Raw genomic sequence first — 23462 nt, 5'->3', positions numbered from 1 at the left:
TTCTTTGACCTCTCTAAGCAAAATTAGTCCATGTAATCCGTGATATTCTAAAATGTGTCTAAAGCACTGAGTGTCTTATCACATGTTGCCATAGTTTAGTGTCAGTCTGCCTATCCCCTGACCCCCTCCTCTTTATCCAAACCCCAGTAGGGAAATAGACTGACCATGTCTTATAGATCTTTTAAATTTACCATACTGGAGCCTAATCTAAGGCTTGAGAAGTGACACACAAGATGCCTGAGACTTGTTTACTGTATTATTGAAATAAATTTTTCAGCTGTCTTATATCTTTTCAAAATGCTTATATCTTATCAAAAAGAAGTCAGGATATTTCCTATACATTCTAATTTAAGCATGTTTCTAATAAAAACCCACTGCATTGAGTGGACCATATTTGTTTGACAGATATATTCTAGTGAACTAGACACACAGTTAGCAACAAAAGTAAAAACAAATATTCTCCAAGGTTCTTGGTGGTCTGCCAGTTCTCATGAGGTTTTGGTGAAATAATAGTGATCAAAACATTGCAGGGCAGGTTAGATCCAAGGAAAATGTGCTCTAAGCTTCTCCACAGAAAGTTCTTTTTGGCATATCTCTAAATATTTTTGAATTATTATTTCAGGTAGTATATGCATCAGGAAAGTATTATTTGAAAGACCATTAATGTATTCCTTGAGAGATTCCAAACTCCTATTAAAAAACAAGAAAAAAATTCCTATACTGTCAACATGTTGGTAGTCATTTCTCACTCTTTAGTATATAAATAAGGCCATCTTGATTGGGTTATTCTTGCAACACAGAAAATAAAGTCATAAAAGCCAAGGAGAGGGCCTTGGCTCTTTATTAATTTGTGATTAGGATTCCACAAGTATCATGGCTACAAACAGCATGCCTGTGACTCCTCAGTACCCTAAGCTGGGTAGTACTAAACTTTCCAACATGGGGCCATCTGAAAGCAGTCTTCTTTTTTTGTCCCATTATTAATATATCTATTTTCAAAATGGAATATAAGACAGAGAAAAATAACTCTTCCTCATCCCTCCATTCACCTAACAAACTGATGCAAAGTCCCAATAGGCAGCGTCCACACAATGTCCTGGCGATTCCTCCAGTCTCCTCTGTGTGTCTCAGCATGTCCATTTCTCACCCTCGTGCCGTGGCTCAGCCTGCCTCCTTGCCTAGACTTCCTTCTTCCAATTCAGCTGCTGATTTTTGTTCACTCATAGTCATTTCAGGCACCATCTGGTGCAGAAGCTGGATACAGTGAGATGATATGCCTCAGTGTTTTCATAATATCCTTGTATAACTTTGTACTTACCACATTTCTTACAGATTGTTTTTACATTCTGTAAAATTCACCCATTGTAAGTATATAGTTCAATGATTTTAGTAGATTATAGAGTTGTACAACTCTCACCATCACCCAGTTTAGAACATTTCTATCACCCCATAAAGTTGCTTTGTCTCATCTGTCAACTTCTGCTCCCGCACCGAGGCCTAGATTGATCTCTTTCTGTCTCCATAGATTTGACTTTTTTCCCCCCTGCATTTCATATACATGAAACCATAAAATATGAAGCCTTTTGCATCTGTCTTCTTTCATTTAGCATTTTTTGCATGTTCACTAATACTCTAGTAAGTATCAGTAATCTATTCCTTTTTATTGTTGTAGAGTGTCCCATTGTATAAATATACCACATTTTTTTATATAAATTCACCAGATGATGGACATTTTATTTCACTTTGGGGCTATTGTGAAAATGCTGCTATGAGTCTTCACATAAAATCTTTGGATGGATACCTAGGAGTGGAAGTGCTGAGTTGTGTGGTAAATTTATATTTAACTTTGTAAGAAACTGTCAAACTATTTTGCACAGTGGCTGTATCATTTTACATTCCCACAAACAAGGCAGGAAGGTTCCAGTTTCTTTGTATCCTCGACATTTGCTATTGTTTGTCTTTTCAGTATAACCAACCTAGTGGGTGTGAAGTGGTCTCTCATTGTGTTTTAAATATGCATTTCCCTAATGACTAATGTTGTTGAACATGATTTTAATGTTCTTCTTAAGCATTCTTGGTAAAATGGCTGTTTATATCATTTGTTCATTTTTTGAGTTACTTGTCTTGAGTTATTTATCTTGAGGTTGTCTTATTATAGAATTACAAAGATTCTTTATATATTCCAAATACAAATTATTCATCAGATATATAATTTGAAATATTTTTCCCCAGTCTGTGGATTATCTTTTTATTATCTTTTTTAAATAATTAATTAATTAATTAATTATTTACTTTTGGCTGTGTTGGGTCTTTGTTGCTGCCCATGGGCTTTCTCTAGTTGTGGCGAACGGGGGTAAACCTTTGTTGTGGTTCACAGGCTTCTCACTGCAGTGGCTTCTCTTGTTGTGGAGCACGGGCTCTAGGCGCACGGGCTTCAGTAGTTGTGGTGAGCGGGCTCCGTAGCTGTAGCTCACAGGCTTAGTTGCTCTGCGGCATGTGGGCTCTTCCTAGACCAGGGCTCAAACCCTAGTCCCCTGCATTGGCAGGCAGATTCTTAACCACTGCACCAGCAGGGAAGCCCTTATTTTCTTTATGGTGTCTTTTGAAGCACTGAAATTTAATCACATTGTTTAAAAGAAAAAAGTTGTTTCATAAGTCAATCATTCCTGCTAATATTGGGTTGGCCAGAAAGTTTGGAACGTTCCATAACATCTTACGGAAAAACCTGAATGAACTCTTTGGCCAACCCAATATTTTTGAGACCAGAAGCTGGGCACATGTACTGGTATGTCTGCCTGCTTGCGCAATGCTCATGAAGAATTACTGAGGACCCACTTGGGTTAAGCACCATTCCAAGTTCTTTGAATGGATTAATCCCTTATTCCTTACAGGAGTCCTATGATATAGATACTATTAAAACTAAAGTTCAGTAAAGCAACTTACTCCCAAGGTCACATGGGGAAAAGTAAGAAGACTGGGGTTCTGACTCTGGCCCAGGCCCTGGATCCCCATGCCTCTCTGCCCTTAATTAGTATATTTCCCTGGAGATCATTAGAATCAGAGCATGAAAGTATGTACTTTTCTGCTTATTTACTAATGAATTTTTTTATATTATCATATAGCCTTCAGACTCAAAAAAATAAAATAAAATTTCAGTCTTGTGGGAATTAGAACCAGAAATTGAATTACCACTAACTTCAAAGTGATGAGTAAGTACAAGGACCTGTTTGGTCACCAGGGTTTCAGCTTTCAGATCATTTTTTCTTTGTTGGCAATAACAATGTGAAATGTTGGAGCAAAGTCCTTCTCTTGGAGAGCAGCAGTCATGGGTAAATGAACCTGGCTAAATGGCTATCTGATTCCTCATGAAGTGATTGAACCTGTTTCATAGTATGATTTTGAGAAATAAGTAACAGATGTTAATAAAAATGTATCATGCTTAATAAATATCAGCTGTAAAATATGATTAATAGTATGTTATTATCAGGTAAGGATTAAAGTAGATGGTTTATGTAAAGGGGTTTGGACTGCCTCTTGTGAGAGCACTGGAGTCACAACTAACTGCTCAACAGTCATCAACAGGAAGACACTGGAACTCACCAAAAAATATACCACACATCCAAAGACAAAGGAGAAGCCACAATGAGATGCTAGGAGGGGCACAATCGCAATAAAATCAAATCCCATAACTGCTGGGTGGGTGATTCACAGACTGGAGAACACTTATACCACAGAAGTTCACCCACTGGAGTGAAGGTTCTGAGCCCCATGTCAGGCTTCCCAACCTGGGGGTCCGGCAACGGGAGGAGGAATTCCTAGAGAATCAGACTTTGAAGCCTAGCAGGATTTGATTGCAGGACTTCAACAGGACTGGGGGAAATAGAGACTCCACACGTGGAGGGAACACACAAAGTAGTGCACGCATCAGGACCCAGGGGAAGGAGCAGTGACCTCATAGGAGACTGAATCAGACCTACATGACAGTGTTGGAGGGTCTCCTGCAGAGGCGGGGTTGGCTGTGCCTCACTGTGGGGACAAGAACACTGGCAGCAGAAGTTCTGGGAAGTATTCCTTGGCGTGAGCCCTACCACAGTCTGCCATTAGCGCCACCAAAGAGCCGGGGAAGTTTCCAGTGTTAGGTTGCCTCAGGCCAAACAACCAACAGGGAGGGAACCCAGCCCCACCCATCAGCAGACAAGTGGATTAAAGTTTTACTGAGCTCTGCCCACCAGAGCAACACCCAGCTCTACCCACCACCAGTCCCTGCCATCAGGAAACTGGCACAAGCCTCTTAGATAGCCTCATCCACCAGAGGGCAGACAGCAGAAGCAAGAAGAACTACAACCCTGCAGGCTGTGGAACAAAAACCACATTCACAGAAAGATAGACAAGATGAAAAGGCAGAGGGCTATATACCAGATGAAGGAACAAGATAAAACCCCAGAAAAACAACTAAATGAAGTGGATATAGGCAACCTTCCAGAAAAAAGAATTCAAAATAATGAGAGTGAAGATGATCCAGGACCTCGAAAAAAGAATGGAGGCAAAGATCAAGAAGATGCAAGAAATGTTTAACAAAGACCTAGAAGAATTAAAGAACAAACACCTAGAAAAATTAAAAAGCAAAAAAACAGAGATGAACAATACAATAACAGAAATGAAAAATACACTAGAAGGAATCAATAGCAGAATAACTGAGGTAGAAGAACGAATACGTGACCTGGAAGACAGAATGGTGGAATTCACTGCCACAGAACAGAATAAAGAAAAAAAGAATGAAAAGAAATGAATACAGCCTAAGAGACCTCTGGGACAACATTAAATGCAACAACATTCGCATCATAGGGGTCCGAGAAGGAGAAGAGAGAAAGACCCAAGAAAATCTTGGAAGATATTATAGTCGAAAACTTCCCTAACATGGGAAAGGAAATAGTCACCCAAGTCCAGGAAGTGCAGAGAGTCCCAGTCAGGATCAGCCCAAGAAGAAACACACCGAGACACATCGTAATCAAACTGACAAAAATTAAAGACAAAGAAAAATTATTGAAAGCAACAAGGGAAAAATGATAAATAAAATACAAGGGAACTCCCATAAGGTTAACAGCTGATTTCTCAGCAGAAACTCTACAAGCCAGAAGGGAGTGGCATGATATATTTAAAGTGATGAAAGGGAAGAACCTACAACCAAGATTACTCTACCTGGCAAGGATCTCATTCAGATTTGACAGAGAAATCAAAAGCTTTACAGACAAGCAAAAGCTAAGAGAATTCAGCACCGCCAAACCAGCTCTACAACAAATGCTAAAGGAACTTCTCTAAGTGGGAAACACAAAAGAAGAAAAGGACCTACAAAAACAAACACATAACAATTAAGAAAATGGTAATAGGAACATACATATTGATAATTACCTTAAACATGAATGGATTAAATGCTCCAACCAAAAGAAACAGGCTCGCTGAATGGACACAAAAACAAAACCCATATATATGCTGTCTACAAGAGACCCACTTCAGACCTAGGGACACATACAGACTGAAAGTGAGGGGCTGGAAAAAGATATTCCATGCAAATGGAAATCAAAAGAAAGCTGGAGTAGCAATACTCATATCAGATAAAATAGACTTTAAAATAAAGAATGTTAGAAGAGACAAGGAAGGACACTACATAATGATCAAGGGATCAATCCAAGAAGAAGATAGAACAATTATAAATACATATGCACCCAACATAGGAGCACCTCAATACATAAGGCAACTGCTAACAGCTATAAAAGAGGAAATTGATAGTAACACAATAATAGTGGGGGACTTTAACATCTCACTTACACCAATGGACAGATCATACAAACAGAAAAGTAATAAGGAAACCAAAGCTTTAAATGACACAATAGACCATATAGATTTAATTGATATTTATAGGACATTCCATCCAAAAACAGCAGATTACACTTTCTTCTCAAGTGTACATGGAACATTCTCCAGGATAGATCACATCTTGGGTCACAAATCAAGCTTAAGTAAATTTAAGAAAATTGAAATCATATCAAGCATCTTTTCTGACCACGATGCTATGAGATTAGAAATCAGTTACAGGGGAAAAAAACATAAAAAACACACACACATGGAGGCTAAACAATATGTTACTAAATAACCAAGAGATCACTGAAGAAATCAAAGAGGAAATCAAAATATACCTAGAGACAAATGACAATGAAAACACGACAATCCAAAACATATGGGATGCAGCAAGAGCAGTTCTAAGAGGGAAGTTTATAGCAATACAAGCCTACCTCAAGAAACAAGAAAACATCTCAAATAAACAATCTGACCTTACACCTAAAGGAACTAGAGAAAGAAGAACAAACAAAACCCAAAATTAGCCGAAGGAAAGATATCATAATGATCAGAGCAGAAATAAATTAAATAGAAACAAAGAAAACCATAGCAAAGATCAATAAAATTAAAAGCTGGTTCTCTGAGAAGATAAAATTGATAAACTATTAGCCAGACTCATCAAAAAAAAGAGGGAGAGGGCTCAAATCAATAAAATTAGAAATGAAAAAGGAGAAGTTACAACAGACACAGCAGAAATGCAAAGCATCCTAAGAGACTACTACAAGCAGCTCTATGCCAATAAAATGGACAAATTCTTAGAAAGGTATAACCTTCCAAGACTGAACCAGGAAGAAATAGAAAATATGAACAGACCAATCACAAGTAATGAAATTGAAACTGTGATAAAAATCTTCCAAGAAACAAAAGTCCAGGACCAGATGGCTTCACAGGTGAATTCTATCAAACATTTAGAGAAGAGCTAACACCCATCCTTCTCAAACTCTTCCAAAAAATTACAGAGGAAGGAACACTCCCAGACTCATCCTATGAGGCCACCATCACCGAGATACCAAAACCAGACAAAGATACTACAAACAAAGAAAATTACAGACCAATATCACTGATGAATATAGATGCAAAAATCCTCAACAAAATACTAGCAAACAGAATCCAACATCACATTAAAAGGATCATACACCACGAACAAGTGGGATTTATCCCAGGGATGCAAGGATTCTTCAATATACATAAATCAATCAATGTGATACACCATATTAACAAATTGAAGAATAAAAACCATATGATCATATCAATAGATGCGGAAAAAGCTTTTGACAAAATTCAACACCCATTTATGATAAAAACTCTCCAGTAAGTGGGCATAGAGGGAACCTACCTCAACATAATAAAGGCCATATACAACAAACCCACAACAACTGTCTTCTCAATGGTGAAAAACTGAAAGCATTTCCTCTAAGATCAGGAAAAGACAAGGATGTCCGCTCTCGCCACTATACTTCAACATAGTTTTGGAAGTCCTAGGCATGGAAATCAGAGAAGAAAAATAAATAAAAGGAATACAAATTGGAAAAAAAGAAATAAAACGGTCACTGTTTTCAGATGACATGATACTATACATAGAGAATCCTAAAAATGCCACCAGAAAACTTCAAGAGTTAATCAATGAATTTGGTAAAGTTGTAGGATAGAAAATTAATGCACAGAAATCTCTTGCATTCCTATACACTAATGATGTAAAATCTGAAAGAGAAATTAAGGAAACACTCCCATTTACCACTGCAACAAAAAGAATAAAATACCTAGGAATAAACCTACCTAGGGAGACAAAACATCTGTACGCAGAAAACTCTAAGACACTGATGAAAGAAATTAAAGATGATGCCAACAGATGGAGAGATATACCATGTTCTTGGATTGGAAGAATCAATATTGTGAAAATGACTATACTACCCAAAGCAATCGACAGATTCAATGCAATCCCTATCAAGTTACCAATGGCATTTTCTACAGAACTAGAACAAAAAATCTTAAAATTTTTATGGAGACAGAAAAGACCCCAAATAGCCAAAGCAATCTTGAGGGAAAAAAACGGAGCTGGAGGAATCAGACTCCCTGACTTCAGGCTATACTACAAAGCTACAATAATCAAGACAGTATGGTAGTGGCACAAAAACAGAAATATAGATCAATGGAACAGGATAAAAAGCCCAGAGATATACCCACGCTCCTATGGTCAGCTAATCTATGAGAAAGGAGGCAAAGATATACAATGGAGAAAAGAAAGTCTCTTCAATAAGTGGTGATGGGAAAACTGGACAGCTACATGTAAAAGAATGAAATTAGAACACTCCCTAACACCATACACAAAAATAAACTCAAAGTGGATTAGAGACGTAAACATACGACTGGACCCTATAAAACTCTTAGAGCAAAACATAGGAAGAACAGTCTTTAATATAAATCACAGCAAGATCTTTTTTGATCCACCTCCTAGAGTAATGGAAATAAAAACAAAAATAAACAAGTGGGACCAAATGAAACTTAAAACCTTTTGCAAAGCAAAGGAAACCATAAACAAGATGAAAAGACAACCCTCAAAGTGGGAGAAAATATTTGCAAACGAAGCAACGGACAAAGGATTAATCTCCAAAATATATAAACAGCTCATGCAGCTCAATATTAAAAAATCAAACAACCCAATCAAAAAATGGGCAGAAGACCTAAACAGACATTTCTCCAAAGAGGACATACAGATAGCCAAGAAGCCCATGAAAAGCTGCTCAACATCACTAATTACTAGAGAAACGCAAATCAAAATTACAATGAGGTATCACCTCACACCAGTTAGAATGGGCATCATCAGAAAATCTACAAACAAGAAATGCTGGAGAGGGTGTGGAGAAAAGGGAACCCTCTTGCACTCTTGTTGAGAATGTGAATTGATACAGCCACTATGGAGAACACTATGGAGGTTCCTTAAAAAACTAAAAATAGAATTACATATGACCCATCAATTCCACAATTTCTCTGGGCATATACCCAGAGAAAACCATAATTCAAAAAGACACATGCACCCCAATGTTCATTGCAGCACTATTTACAATAGCCAGGTCATGGTAACAGCCTAAATGCCCATGGACAGACGAATAGTTAAAGAAGAACTGGTACATATATACAATGGAATATTACTCAGCCTTAAAAAGGAATGAAACTGGGTCATTTATAGAGTCATGGATGGACCTAGAGACTGTCATACAGAGCGAAGTAAGTCAGAAAGAGAACAACAAATATCGTATATTAATGCATATATGTGGAACCTAGAAAAATGGTACAGATGAACTGGTTTGCAGGGTAGAAATGGAGAAAAAGATGTAGAGAACAAACGTATGGTCACCAAGGGGGGAAAGTGGCTGGGGGGTGGGTGGTGGTGTGATGAATTGGGCAATTGGGATTGACATGTATACACTGATGTGGATAAAATTGATGACTAGTAAGAGCTTGTTGTATAAAAAAATAAATAAAATAAAATTCAAAAAATAAAGGGCTTTGCCTAGTTTCTGGGAACTAATTACGTGCTCGAAAAAGTAGCTATAATAATTTCTGTACTTTCTATGAGCCACAGTTCAATTTTCAGTCCTTCTTTCAACTTCCCTGATTGGATAAGCATAGTTGTGGTATGCATTTATTCACATATATTTACTTTTAGTAAATGCCTTTACAAAGCCTGCCCAGATACTGTCCTGTCAAGTAGTCTGATCTAAATAGATAAGCATTTTAGAAAAGTTTATGAAATAAAAGTTTTGACAAAACAGCCCACCTACCTATTCCATAGATTTGCACTCTTATGTAAATGAAATGTGGATATTTAAGATAACTAGTTTTTGGTTTTTTTAAAATATGGTCTTGTAAAAGTATATTAGAATGAAGGCAATGTTGACTAAAGTTAGACAAAGGAAAGTTAGTATGCTTTTATTTTTTTATTCTAGTAACTATCAAATCAGGGTAAATAAGTTTTTTTTTTAATATGGAGGACTTATTTTTCAAAACACACGGAACCTTCATGAATGTTTATTATACATAGCTTCTTTTATTATAGTTTTTTTTCAGCTTTATTGAGGTATGATTGACAAATAAAAAGCGTATATGTTTAGATTATACAATGGGGTTTTTTTAAGGTGTACAACAGTGATGATTTAATATACGTATATCCTGTGAAATAATTACCACAATCAAGCTAATTAACACATTTGTCACCTCACATAGTTACCATTTGTGAATGTGTGTGTGGTGAAAACATTTAAGATTTACTCTCAGCAAATTTCGTGTATACAATGCAGTATTATTAACTATTACCATACTGTGCATTAGATCCCAGAATTTATTCATGTTATAACTGAAAGCTATAGCTTCTGATAATGACATCATTATTTCTTACATGCTTTTTGTTTCTTGTTTTGCCTTGCAAACATTTCTGTGACTATAGACCGTACATATTTAATAGACTATCGGACAGCTTTATAATATCACAGTGCTTTATTTATGCAAATTACACCAATTATTAGAGAAAGCTAAATTTTTCCAAGTGGCGTTATATTTCACCTTTGTTTTAAGATGAGCTACATTTAATTCCAGAAATACCTGTTTTCCTTTTTAACTTTGATATTTATCAGGGATATATAGATGTGTTCATCTATATTTACTGTTTATAAGCTTTAAGTACATAATAATGCCTATTGTTAATAATGCCTATTGCTTATAAGCTTTAAGTAGATAATAGTTTGTATTTCAATAATAAAACTCCATGAACGCAAATGCGGATATTTAGATAGGTATATTTTATTCAGTCAATTCATAAAGACATTCTTATATTTTAATGAAAACTCAGAATGAATAACTTTTAAAACAAAAAAGAAAAGTACAGAATATATAAACTTTCACAGCGTCTGAGGACATGTGATTTATTATGAAGATAATAGACCTTCATTATTCACCAGTTTTCTTAAGCAGTGTTAAAACATTTCATAAATGCAACTGTATTCTACCTGCTTTTATTTAAAATGAAAAGAAACAACAAAAAAAATAAGGCCATCACTGTGATGGGTGAGGAAAAGACCATTTCTAAACATTGAATCTCACATGTCACAAGCCTGGTAAGGCTAGGAACAGTCACCGTAAAGTTGCCGCACTGGAAACTATATCCCACTAGACCCAGAAATTTATGTGAGTACAGCTTAGTACAGCACAAGTGCTATTATAATATTATAGTGGAAAATCGACACCTTTTTACTGCCCAAGGCTTTCGTAAGTACTTAAACCTTTGAACAGAGTGACAGTTAAACCCCTTAAGGAAACTAGAATTGATAGTAAAATAGCTGATGGCCAGGGATCACTTCCCCCACTCGTGGCCTTTGACTCTCACCTTCCCATTATGCTAACCCCTTGAGCCCTTGAGCGTAATTGGAGAGAAACGGAGCGTATTCCCACACACTGGGGCGAGGTGGCAGGCTTTGGAAACCCTGTGCAGAAAGTTACAGGCTTATGTTCTGCCTTCACTTTGCCACTGACACCAAACAAGTCCTAGTCCAAACTTGGAATCTGCCCAGAGAAAAGACCTATAATGCTATTCAGTATGACAAATATCACTCTTATTCTGCATTCTTTTCTTTATGCAGGAAATATTTCCCACATAAGAAATGATTTAGAAAGCTCAAAATACTGATCATTTGCTCCTCTGTTAAATGTTGGCATAAAAATACCATTAAATGCTTCGATGACACATTGTAGATATATGTATGTCAGAAGAATCAGCTGATGGTCTTGCCTCTGCTCTTCTATGCTTTAGCCTGGAATTCAAAGTCACTTCCACCCACAGCTTATTGCCCGGACCTAGTCTTGTGACCTTGCTTAAGTGCAGGTTGTTTGAGAAATGCCTGTCAAGGGGGGAGAACTGGATTGCATTAAAGTAGGCAGTATTAAATGACACCATGGATAAGAGAGGCATTCCCCAAAGAGGGTGCAAAAGATACTATCCTCCCAAGATCCAGAGCCACTTCCAAAGATAGCCAAAAGTAAGAAAGAGGATTCCCCTGAGAGCTGGCAACAGTCCCTAGGGCCCTAGCTGCAAATGGTGTGAAACCCACGTTTCTGTGTAACCATATGTTTGTGTCCCCAACCAGAGCTGAGCTGCCTGAATATGCAAGAACTTAAAACTTGCCTGCCCTGGCAGACAGAAAGCTACACAAGTTCTCAGGGCATGCAACGAGACAAATAAGGCAATAACCATTCCTCGTGGTCTCTTCAGAGTGGAAAAGCAGTTCAGATGGAGGATTAATAGGCTGTGAGTAGTCAGGCAAAGGAGGATAGAGGGGAGTCGTAGGAATCATGTCAATCTTATAGTTTTTGTTCTGGGGTACCTTTGGCATCTTTAATTTTTCATTAGCCTTTTGCAGTGAATCTTTCATTGAATCTATTTTGTAATCTTGAAGCCTTTTAGAGGCTTCTGCATACCAGTTAAAGTAGGTATCCCATTCTGTTTGTTTGACTGGGCACCCTTACGTTTAGCCTATCTGCCACTGGAGAGGGCAAAATGGATTTGGTCTCCTCAAAACCCCATACAGAGACCATTGCCACTATTTGACCTGTCTGGTAGCAGTCTGGAAAGTCTCATTTTCTGGGATTGTCCTTATCTGACCAGACTCAGAATTCCCTCAGTAAGAAACATATGCCCAGGGAATTTGGTGAAAATAATCAGCGACAATTGTTAACATCTCTGCTGCCTGGGGCAGTGATACCAATTGCCCCTGTATCACTAGTTCATAACTCCTCTGCTTCACCCTCTCTAGGAAGTAAACTTTCAGACTTTGAGTAGGTAAAGACAATCTCACAGCTGCATGGGATTGAAAATCTGAGCTATTACCTGCTCTTTAAATAGATATACAACAAATGCTCATATGTCAGCCTCACCTACAACCCCACTCTGCTACCCATTCTTAAGTTTCTGGGGGCGGTTCTGGAGTACAAAAGGGTTACTTCTGGGTTCCCCATATTGCTTGCTTAGGGATCAGATCGTTTAAATCTGTCACAACCCATTTATAGACTTTTCCAACTTCTAATATTTTTTGTTGATATCTTCTTTTATCGTCTCTTGAGAGTTTATGTCAAAAAAAAAATCCCATCACTAACTTCTTTGTGGCATTTAACAAGAATTAGATTTACTTTCTGAGAGGGATTTTCCAATAGTGAACAAGCTATAATTCAACTTTAAAAAAAATGGCAAGCGCTTTTAAAATTATCTAGGAATGCTTCCTTTTTTCTGATTTTTTTCTCTGATTGCTTTCTTTCCCATAGAGCTTATTATTCTTTTTGTATACATTATCCTTTTACATCTCTTTGAGGATATCAGTTGAAAATATCTTTGCTTCCTTCTTGCATTAAATCTGTTTCTTCTGGTGTCAGCAGTTTTTGTTAATTTCTTTCATTATCGATTTTTTCTCATATGTGATTTGTAAATTTATTGTCTTTTTTTTCCTTTAAAAAATTATTTCCTTTTCATTTATTTATTTTTCTTATTTTTAATCTAAAAGAAAATAATGTAGGAGGGCTTTGCTAATTAGCCTTAGTAGCAGTTGAGAGATCTGTTTACTAAAAATACCATTCTTCCAAAGAGGAGGTAGAATCTGTGACACGGATGGTTACTGTTGATGATAAAACAGAGACAGTCTAGTTCAAAATAAGGAAGACTTCACTCTGGGGTTAGAGTACCTAAGAGTTTCCCACTCCTAATTGGATATGTCTTTCCTTTTGTTCCCCTGGGTACATTGTAGAAGTCTAAAGTTGTCTTAGGCTCTACTCTGTCTCTCTCATCAGCCACTTATCCAAAGAGATCCCTGCTTCCTATTTCCCAATAAGAATAAATACTGCAGTCAATTTATCTGTCAGCAGAAGAGGAAGAGTAGCCAACCTAGCTCTTCTCTAAACACTTCTCTAATTAACCACCAGCACTGATGCCTGACAACCAATTTTTTGCACCATGCTTGCCAACCCAAGATGTGGATATTTTCTAGGTCAGTCCAGGGTAGAACCTACTTATGGAGAAATCTTTTGCCAAGCATAGTCCTTAATGTTGTTTCCTTTATTCTATGTTGCTCTGAAATATAAGTGGAGTAACTTTCCATCATTCAGAAATATGTAAAAATTTCTGGTCTGCTGATTTAAAAAAATAATTTTACTGTCATTTGGATAAGATATTGGGAGGTAAGTGCAGCAAACTTATATCCTCAAACCTCTGTTATGAACCAGGAATTATCACCTCTTTTTTAATTTTGCAAATACTACTCACCCTTTATGGCTCACATGACATTTCTGTGAAGTGTTCCCTCTCCAAGTTTAATTAGTAGTTCTATCTTTGTCGTTGCAAAACTTGGTTTATATTCCATTAAATCACTTGCCACTTGGCCTAGTGATTTATCTCTATTTATCTTTCTTGCTTACTCACTTGAGAGTTTTTGAAATTAGAGACTAAGCTATATTCATTTCTAAATACTTCAATGCTTAATACCACAGCTAGGATAATATCTATGACATGAGTCCATGACAAAAGAATATTCAAAATCCCAGGCCTTAAACTTCTGCTTTATACAGTCAGGGCCCATATAAATAATTTTTTGATCTCTAGAAATTATGTGTACCTTATTCAGCATACGGATATCTGTAAAGCTATTTATTTACTAATTCTGGCAGAGTGCAGTATATGTGTGTGTGAGTGTGTGTGCATGCTTTTACTTTTAAAATATATCTGCAATGTGGAAATTTAAACTTCTAATTGGACAGTATAAATGTGATACTATTACTGCTTCACACCCACCAATCAACTTTTTAAAAGACATTTCAGCAAGATTATAGTAAAGCATTAAAATACTGGATTTTCACAACATAGAAAATAACTCTGACAACCTTTTCCTTATTTATGTATATCTTTTCTAGGCTTTGAACCTATTTTATGCTTGTTTATTAATATTTTTATCATGGAAATGGGATTCAAATTCTAAAGATGATTAAATTTGTGATAAATTAAGTACACTTCTATTCCTCCGCTCAAAAATGTTAATACCAGTTCTACGTGTTATTGTTGCATGTGAACAAACCTGTTATCTAAGCTGTGTGATTTATCCAGTTGAAGAGCCTTCTTGTAAATAAATAACATGGAAAGTTTTCATCTTCTTACTTATAGAGTTTATAACAACCTTGTTCCAATTTTTAATTATATAGTATATTAAATCACTTTCCCCAGTCCCTCATTTGATAGTATATTTAAAGTGGAATGACTTTAGATAAATGAATTGTATAATTTATGATTAGGTTGGTGAAGAAAATTAAAACTTTATTTACAAAAGTTTAGTACATTCTGTAAATAGTGTTGGTATTACAAACAACTTCAGCTTTCAGACTTATGTGTACATCTGAACTTTCCTCTCCAAAGCTCTTAATAGACTTTCTGAGAGTTTCTAAATTGTACAGAATTTGATGTGTATTCAAGTGACCCTCCAATCCCAGAGTTGTAGATAATTGAAATGTGTCTACTGAATGGTAGATTATATACTGATCATCTTCCCATCAACTCTTAGAACCTGTCTTGGACGAGAGCTATGATGACAATCAGGGCCTGGGCATATAATCTGAAAGGACAGTTGGTGCTGTGCTCAGAGCCCAAATCAAAATCTAATGACTCTTTCCATATAGAACCTATATGAGAAGACTGGTTAATATTATAAGGCAGGTCTTGGCAATGGGATAATATTTACAGCATATTTTCCAGTAAAGGTTTTGTTTTTGGCTTTATCACACCTCTCCTGATTTATCATCCCATCTACAAATAAGGTGAAAACTCAGATTTGATGCTTTTGTAATCTCACATGCCTTTGTTAAACTCTTCGTGTATGTAGGAACAAACAGTAACTATCTAGGCTCTGCACTTTTTACACTCAGTGATCACCTCCTTTATTTCTAAGCAAATCAAGGAAAGTATAGGACTGGATAAAACGTCTTCTCTTAGTCACTAAGAAACTGTTGTTTCACCCACATTTTTCTGGATTATCTCAATTTTAGGAAGTTAGTGAATCTGAATGTTCAATGGCTATCAATTCCAAGGAAGAATGAAGTTAGAGGAAATATTTTCTCTTCAACATTTGCAGGATGTATCATTTTGCATATTTGTAATGATCATTTTCATTCTAGTTTTTTAGTTTGAGTAATATTAGAAGAGACCTACAGGGCAAAATCTGTTAGGGAATGTTATTTGAAAATGAATGGAAGTTCCCTCTGAATCCTGAGTTGCTTCAAATTCATAATCATGCATTTGTACTTTAAAAAATATATCCATACCTATCAAAATGTTACTCAGCCTTCAAGTCCCATCTCAGATATCACCTTTGTGTCACCTTCTTGTTACCTAAAGGTAGTTCATCAGTCCCTCTACCCTGCTCTCAGCGTATTACAAAGAAATGTCTGCTATATAATATGTCAAGAATTGCTGAGAAAATCTTGAAGACTAACAAACCTTGAATTCCTATACTTGACACCAGCAGACATCAAAAGCTGTTACAAAGTTATAGTGATTAAGACAGTGAGGTATTGATCTAAGGTTAAATGAATAGACAAATGGAACAATTATGGAGTGTAGAAACACACCCACAGAATTGGGCATCTAGTTTATGCCAAAGGTGACACTGCAGGGCAAAGGAGAAAAAATAGTATTTTCAACAAATGGTATTTGCTGATTTACTATCCATAATAAGTAAATGAAACCTGACCTTAAACTATATTCAAAATCCATTCCAGGTATAAATATAAATTTTTTTTAAATAAAGCTTTTAGAAGAGAAATAAAATATCTTCATGACCTAGGGGATAGACAAATATTTATTAAATAAAATTCAAAGAGTGCTAACCATAAAAGAAGCCTTGAAACATCAAACTATCATAAAATTGAGAATTTCTTAATTAACAATTTATCATCACAGGGCACCATTAAGAGAGTAAAAAAGCAAGTTACCGAGTTTAAGGGTGTATCTAAAGTACATATTTGATGGTAAACTCATATCCACAAAATATAAGGAACTCCTAAAAACCAGTAGGAATAAGGCCAGAGAAGAAAGTAGGAAAAAACATGGGCAAAGGACTTGAACAGGTATTATAAAAGGGGCTAACCAGATGACCCATTAACATATTAAAAAGTGTTCAACCTCATCAGTCACCTGGAAAATGCAAATTAAAACCTCAGTTAAGGTGCCACTGTATACCAGAATGCCTAAAATGGAAATGATCAATAATAACAATTACTGAGGATCTGAAGTTAGTGAAACTCCCATAAACTATTGGTGGGATTGTAAATTGATACAATCACTTTGGAAAAGTGTTTGGCAATATTTACTAAAGCTAAACATATGTGGACTTTACGATCTAGTAAATCTACTTTTAGATGTATATCCAATATATATAATAATGTTCTCAAAAGACACAAGCAAAAGTGTTCATAGCCTTATAATCATAATAACCCCCCAATTGAAACAACCCAAATTTCTGTCTATAGTAAAATGTATAAATAAACTATGGTGTATTCATTTAGTGAAATACTATACAGCAGTAAGAATGACTGAATTACAACTACACGCAAGAACGTGATGAATCTTAAAAACAAGATGTTAAAAAAAGTCCGAAACATATATGATTTCAGTTACAAAAAGTTTAAAATGAGGTGAAATCAACCTAGGCTGTGAAAAGGCAGAATAGGATTCACCCTTGAAGGTACAGTGAGTGAAAGGAAACATGAGAGGTGCGTCTGGTGTTGGTAGTGATACATTTTGTGTTCCCAGTGCTGGTTATATGAGTAGGTTCACTTTGTAAAAATTAATTGAGCTATACCTATGAGTTTCACATTTTTTTATATGTACTTTATACTTAATTTCAAAAAATTACTTTAAAATATCTTTTGCTAAACATCAGGCCTCTGTCTCCGGATCTCCATGATTTGTCCTTATACATCCAGGATCTAGTACAGTGTCTGGTACCTAGAACGCTCTTAATAAATATTGTTCAATTTAGAATAAAAGCATTACTGGTTGCTCAAGCAGTGTTATTACATGAATTCAAGTCCATTAGAAAAGAGTAATTCCTCAACTCGTGATGAATAAATGGGTTAGGCCACCTCATAACTTTATGGAGCTAGAAATTGTTATCGAAGTTCCCATTCTCAGCAATTCTGAATCAGAGGGCTTCAACTAGTCTTTTTGTAGATAAAAATCTGCCTAAAATCTTTAAGTCGACCAAAATCTAGCACTAATCTAGTAAGTAAACTCAGGGCACACACAGTGCACACTCAGTGAAAAAGTGACTGATTAATTACTATTTGATGCTTAGGGCAGTTTTCCCTCAGAATAAAATAATAATTTTATGAAGACATACTATGCCATAAGGAAGCAAGTTTTGCTGTAAAGAAATCAAAGACAGCATGATTGTTCCAGGAAACATTTGTCAGCAATTATATTAAACATATTTCACATTAAGTAGCTAATAATGATTAGTTATTGGTGTTTTTCATACCTATAGTTAATAGTGCGTTCTTGGTCACCATTAATAGTGTTTCATTTTTCTATTAAAATTAATAATTAACTAATAATAAGTAATAGAGGTTAATTGATTATTATTTGATGATAAATATGACAAAGCCACACTCAATGGACTCCAGTGTCCATGGTATACAATATTCATCATTAAGGCAGTGGGGACTTCCCACTTAAGACCTCTCTTGGAGACCATGTCATTCAAGAAACCACCTCCATCTAGATGGAAGACAGAAGAGTACATTAAGAAAATGGTAGTGTTCAATATTCTCAAACGTAACCCAAGTAACTGGGTGCTCAGAACATCAGAAATTAGACATCCAGTACAAACCCAAGAAACTCAGCCCACACCAAGATAGGTGCACGGACTGCATTTAAATGTTAAGACTGACTCAAAGACACCAGTGGTGCACGCTGGGACCAGAAGGACTCTTGCCTTAACTCCTTCACATGGTGGGCTCCATGAGCACCTTTTGACTTTTACTACCTTCTTCTCAACGGCTGCTGCCCTCCATGCATTATACTCTCTCTTTTAAACACTCATTCTTCCCACTAAAACCCTACCTTCCATCATGAACTCCTGTAATCAATCTGATGCCCCAAGACAGGGAACCCAAACTCTCACAGAAAAGGAGTTAAATTGTGGCAGCCTCCTGTATGGATTGGTGTGGGAATCAAGGTATATAATATTTAACTCATTTCATTTGTTCACATATTTCCCTTGGGGTAGATCATGATATTTCCTGTGGCACCATGCACATGAACTTGTAAGAGACAGCCTTCTCCTGCCTCATCCCCCGCCTGCCTCTGGTCCCCTGTGCTTGTCTCTGCACTTCTCCCCCCTACACCCAACAAAGAACAGGATTTGGTAAATCACTCTGTGCCAAGTCAGATTTGGGTTTTTATGCCAAGCCTTGAAAGACGGATGTGTTGGAAGTTCATTTGCCAGTGGCAATAGGAATTGATTGTAGGCAGCAGCCAATAACAACAACAAAAAAAAAAAAAAAAGAAAGAAAGAAAGAAAGAAAGGAAAAAGACTAAGTAGCTAGTCTTCCTTCAACATTGAGGAACGTTGAAATGCTGACCACCCACAGACTTTTCAGCTCTGCTGGAAATAGCAAAATCAGCGGAAATTTTGTTTGTAAATGAAGGCACCTTCTACGTACTTATATCTCACCAGCTATATTTCACATTTTGTCCTTAGTTTACAAACTGTGAAGCAATGGATACTGATTTACTGTTGCTCTAAGAATCTGCAATCACTTCATAAACATGACACCTGCTAATCTATACAATCTGTAGAATCACAGGACATTTACTTACGCCAACACACCTTTTTCAGTCTTCCAATAGCAACATTAATCATTGTTTCGTCCTTAAATTATTCACCATGACCATTTGTTCATTGCTGTGCTTGTTTGTATTTTAGAGTAGCTCAAATAATTGTCAGCACTTTAACTTGTTTTGTAAGCATCCCATCCCCCCATTTTGACATGAATCAGTAAATATTGGTTATATAAAAAGATAATATGAGTAGCCCAAATATAGCTTTGATGCCAGCATACCTCCCACTACTAACTTCTCCTGACAGCTATGTTAGTAATAATTTAAGCCAATCAAGGAAGGGTTTCAATCCTAACTGTAAAGCTCCATCCATACCTCTTCTTATATATTTCTTCAATTAAATATTCCATTTCCCCAACTTAGCAAACAGCAGTCAAAAGAACAACCAAAAAAACTAAATGAAATTTAAAACGAAGTAACACACACATGTGCACACACTCACGCAGGCAGGCATGCACACACACCATTTTAGAAATAGACAATAAAAGCAAATTAGAATTTTCCTTATGTTCTTGCTTTTGCCAATTCTTATTTGTTTAACAATTATACAATATGTCCTGAAATCACCAAATTTAGTCTGCAGGATCTTATGAGACTGCATGATCATTCATTGATAGCAGTGAATTTAAACAGGAATCAGTAAGTACAAAAAAGTAAAAAATAAGAGTGTGGTCAGTTTGTTATGTTCATGTCAGGACTTTTCTACAATTTTTAATGCAGTATAAAATTTGCTACTTCCACAGTAGAATTGCCAGGGCCTCACTAGAAAACAACATACATGCATAGCTAAAGACATTTATTTAATAAAGTAATTTGGAATTTTCATTAGATTCTGGCTTCTGTGGGAACAAATGTATGCAGTGAGGTCATTCTGTCTAGACAAAGTCTATTTAATTTTCTTATCCCAAATCAAACAAATTACTTATCTATAGATCTAGGCTTACTCTACAATATCCAATATGGTTAGTTGCACCTGGATGTTTTGACTCCTACAGTTTAGCTTCATTTATATCTCATATCCAGGGGGACCTTCTAACCCAAAGGTTATCCAGTTTTACTTACTTCTAATAATGTAATATTTGTCAATCGGTTGATGATTTTTTTTGTCATCTGTGTTGAAATATCTTGTCACTTTTGAATAGTAATAACTGAAGTGAAATTTATGCAATTTTCAAATAAGATAGGGGTTTGAATGGTGCTACATGTTTATAATTATAAAATATTAATTCAGTTAATAAGTATTTTGATTTAGGCATCTAAATACGGAATAATTGTGAGTAGGGTTGCAAAAATACCTAAAAGGAAATGAAGATTACTAATTATGATTCCATATATTACATATTTTATTGATTAAAGTTTAGGTACATAAAATAAATTAATATACTAAAATGCACTAATCCCGGCTAACATCTGAAACTGTTGACCCTAGCTCTTGATGTGTTATATCGTAGCCAAGAATTTTCTAATTTTCTCTTTAGATGGAATGATTATAGCAAGGCTTTTATCCACACGCGAAACTGCTGTCAGTAATTTGTACACTGTAGTGGAAGAATTTAATTTTAAGAATAAGGTTTTCTAAAACTCCACGTTTTTATATGCTCGAAAACAAGTTTTTCTCAAGAAAACAATAGTTCTTTATCATGAGGATTTTGGCCACATGTTTGTCTTGTCCCAAGTCCACTAAATTGTTTTGTTTGCTTTTGTTTTGCATTCCGTGTGTTGGTGTTATATTCTAGGATGCTGAAATATTAGGTTTTTCCTACCTAGAATTATTACATACAGTAATTTTGTCATGTTTGTTTTGTCCTATTTTCAAGGTGCATCCCTCCAAAGGGGCTCATGCTGCCAAAGAACATAACCAGATTTCAATGTTCTTATGACTTTTGATACACACTGTACTTGATGTTTTGTTGGTCCATCTTAGCAAAAGCAAATGCATATATTTAATTTTGTTGATTTTGTTTTGTTCAGTTTGGTGTCAGATATAATTTACAGTTATTATTGAAGTTTAATATTTGAGATCATACATTTTTATTGGTAGTTTTTCTGGTAAAAGAAGGGGAGGGTGATGAATAGTAGGATCACACCTAAGCTTTGTCTGAACTTATCTAATTTTTAAAATCTCTACAGGCTCATCAAAGATTTGAGTACTACCTTTGAATGATAGTAGTGTAACCAGCAAGTTTCAATATTATTGCCAAAAAAACTAAGATATACTCAGTGCTTCTCCTTAATTATGCTAGACTAAAAACTTTTCTAATGTTTTTCAATTAAATTGTTTACTTTTTTATTTTACACTAGAAATTAACACTTAAGTTATTATAACTATTCATAAGGCTACATGAAACCCCAAATATTGATTATAAGATTACTATTTTAGGTTGTGCGGTTATCATCTAATCTGGATTTGTTGTATTCAAAACAATTATACTTTTATTCAGTATGCTGTTAAATAATCCTCTGCTAAATAACATTTTTGCATCCATAAAATTAAAATAAATCTCCAATTTTTTAATAACAGGGCATTTGATAATTGAGTACTGGCTCTTTGTTTCCTAAGCAACGTGGCAGTGGTAGGAAACAGACAATAGTAAAATGCATAGACTCAAATTGATACTGTTTACTTATTTATTCCAAAAGAGGGCAGCAAAAGTCTATTTTATATAAATCCTCTGCTGTGTGCTGATATCTCCTGGTCAGTGGTTGTTTTTGAGTAATTCATTCTTATTTTAAAGTCAGATATTCTTTTCCTCTACTCAAAATAGTAAATGAAAATAAATATCTGATAAATAAAAACAAGTTTAATGTGAAAAATATTTAGAAGAAAAATTTTAAAACCCATGATTTTACTGGAAGCAGGTAATTTATCAAAAGGAGAAAAGTCTCTTCAATGCTATGGTTTTCTTGTCTCTCTCTTATCAATTAAAACCAGAATAAAAAATGGTTTTGTCTTTCATTTATTCTATGTTTCTTTTATTAGAGTATGTAATCACTGAAAAAATTTCATCCAGTTGTACATAAAGCATTAATATGCTTCTACTATAAAATGATTTAAAAGAGGAATATAATTTTTAACAAAATTTTGGCACTAAAAATAGAGAAAACCTTTTGACTGAGAAATCACATATGATTTTAGGCTAACTTTGTATAGGTGCATTAAATAACTGGTCTAATGGTGATAATTTGAAGCATGCTTCTGTGTGTTCATCTTCATTTTGCTGAGTTCCTCCTTAAAGAAAAATCCAGTCCTGAACTGGCACCAACAGAGGAAGCAGCTGACTGCTTTTTCCTTCATAATTTTTTCTTACACACGTTTTTTTTGACTCGAATTTCTATCCTTTAGCCATTTGAAAAATTCTCCTTTCATCTTAGTATAGAGTGTTTAATCTTAAAAATATCAAGCATGCAATTAGATAGCTTACAAATCTTGGGGTTGAAACTCATGAGAAGTAAGAGGAGAGCTACAAAATATCTGAAAATGTCTGCTTGACTTTCTGAGAAGCAACATGAATTTTATGGTCAATAACTAGTGCTTTCAAGAGGGACAGAAGGAAATAAAGAGGAAAAAGGGGGAGTATGGAAGCTTACTCTCTTCATTACAGTGATATCCTGTGCAGCTGTTCATGGTAATGTTGATGAAATGAAA

General features: G+C 35.5%; 1 long non-coding RNA gene across 4 annotated transcripts in view; it reads left to right on the top strand.

The window, feature by feature from the left end:
- Positions 1-23462, top strand: part of LOC111186835 (uncharacterized) — a 206478-nt gene that overhangs the window by 165341 nt on the left and 17675 nt on the right. For all 4 annotated transcript variants that reach the window (XR_016392641.1, XR_002647995.3, XR_016392640.1 and 1 more), the window contains one exon: positions 1-23462. This exon is cut by the window's left edge; it is cut by the window's right edge and continues 17675 nt beyond it. This is a non-coding gene — a long non-coding RNA (uncharacterized LOC111186835).

This window comes from Delphinapterus leucas, chromosome 3, assembly GCF_059928025.1.
Source record: "Delphinapterus leucas isolate spDelLeu-1000000601 "Yukka" chromosome 3, BTC_Dleu_Yukka2, whole genome shotgun sequence".
Classification (NCBI taxonomy): domain Eukaryota; kingdom Metazoa; phylum Chordata; class Mammalia; order Artiodactyla; family Monodontidae; genus Delphinapterus; species Delphinapterus leucas.
Note: the sequence above shows the minus strand (reverse complement) of the source record. Positions and strands in the feature narration are given on the sequence as shown.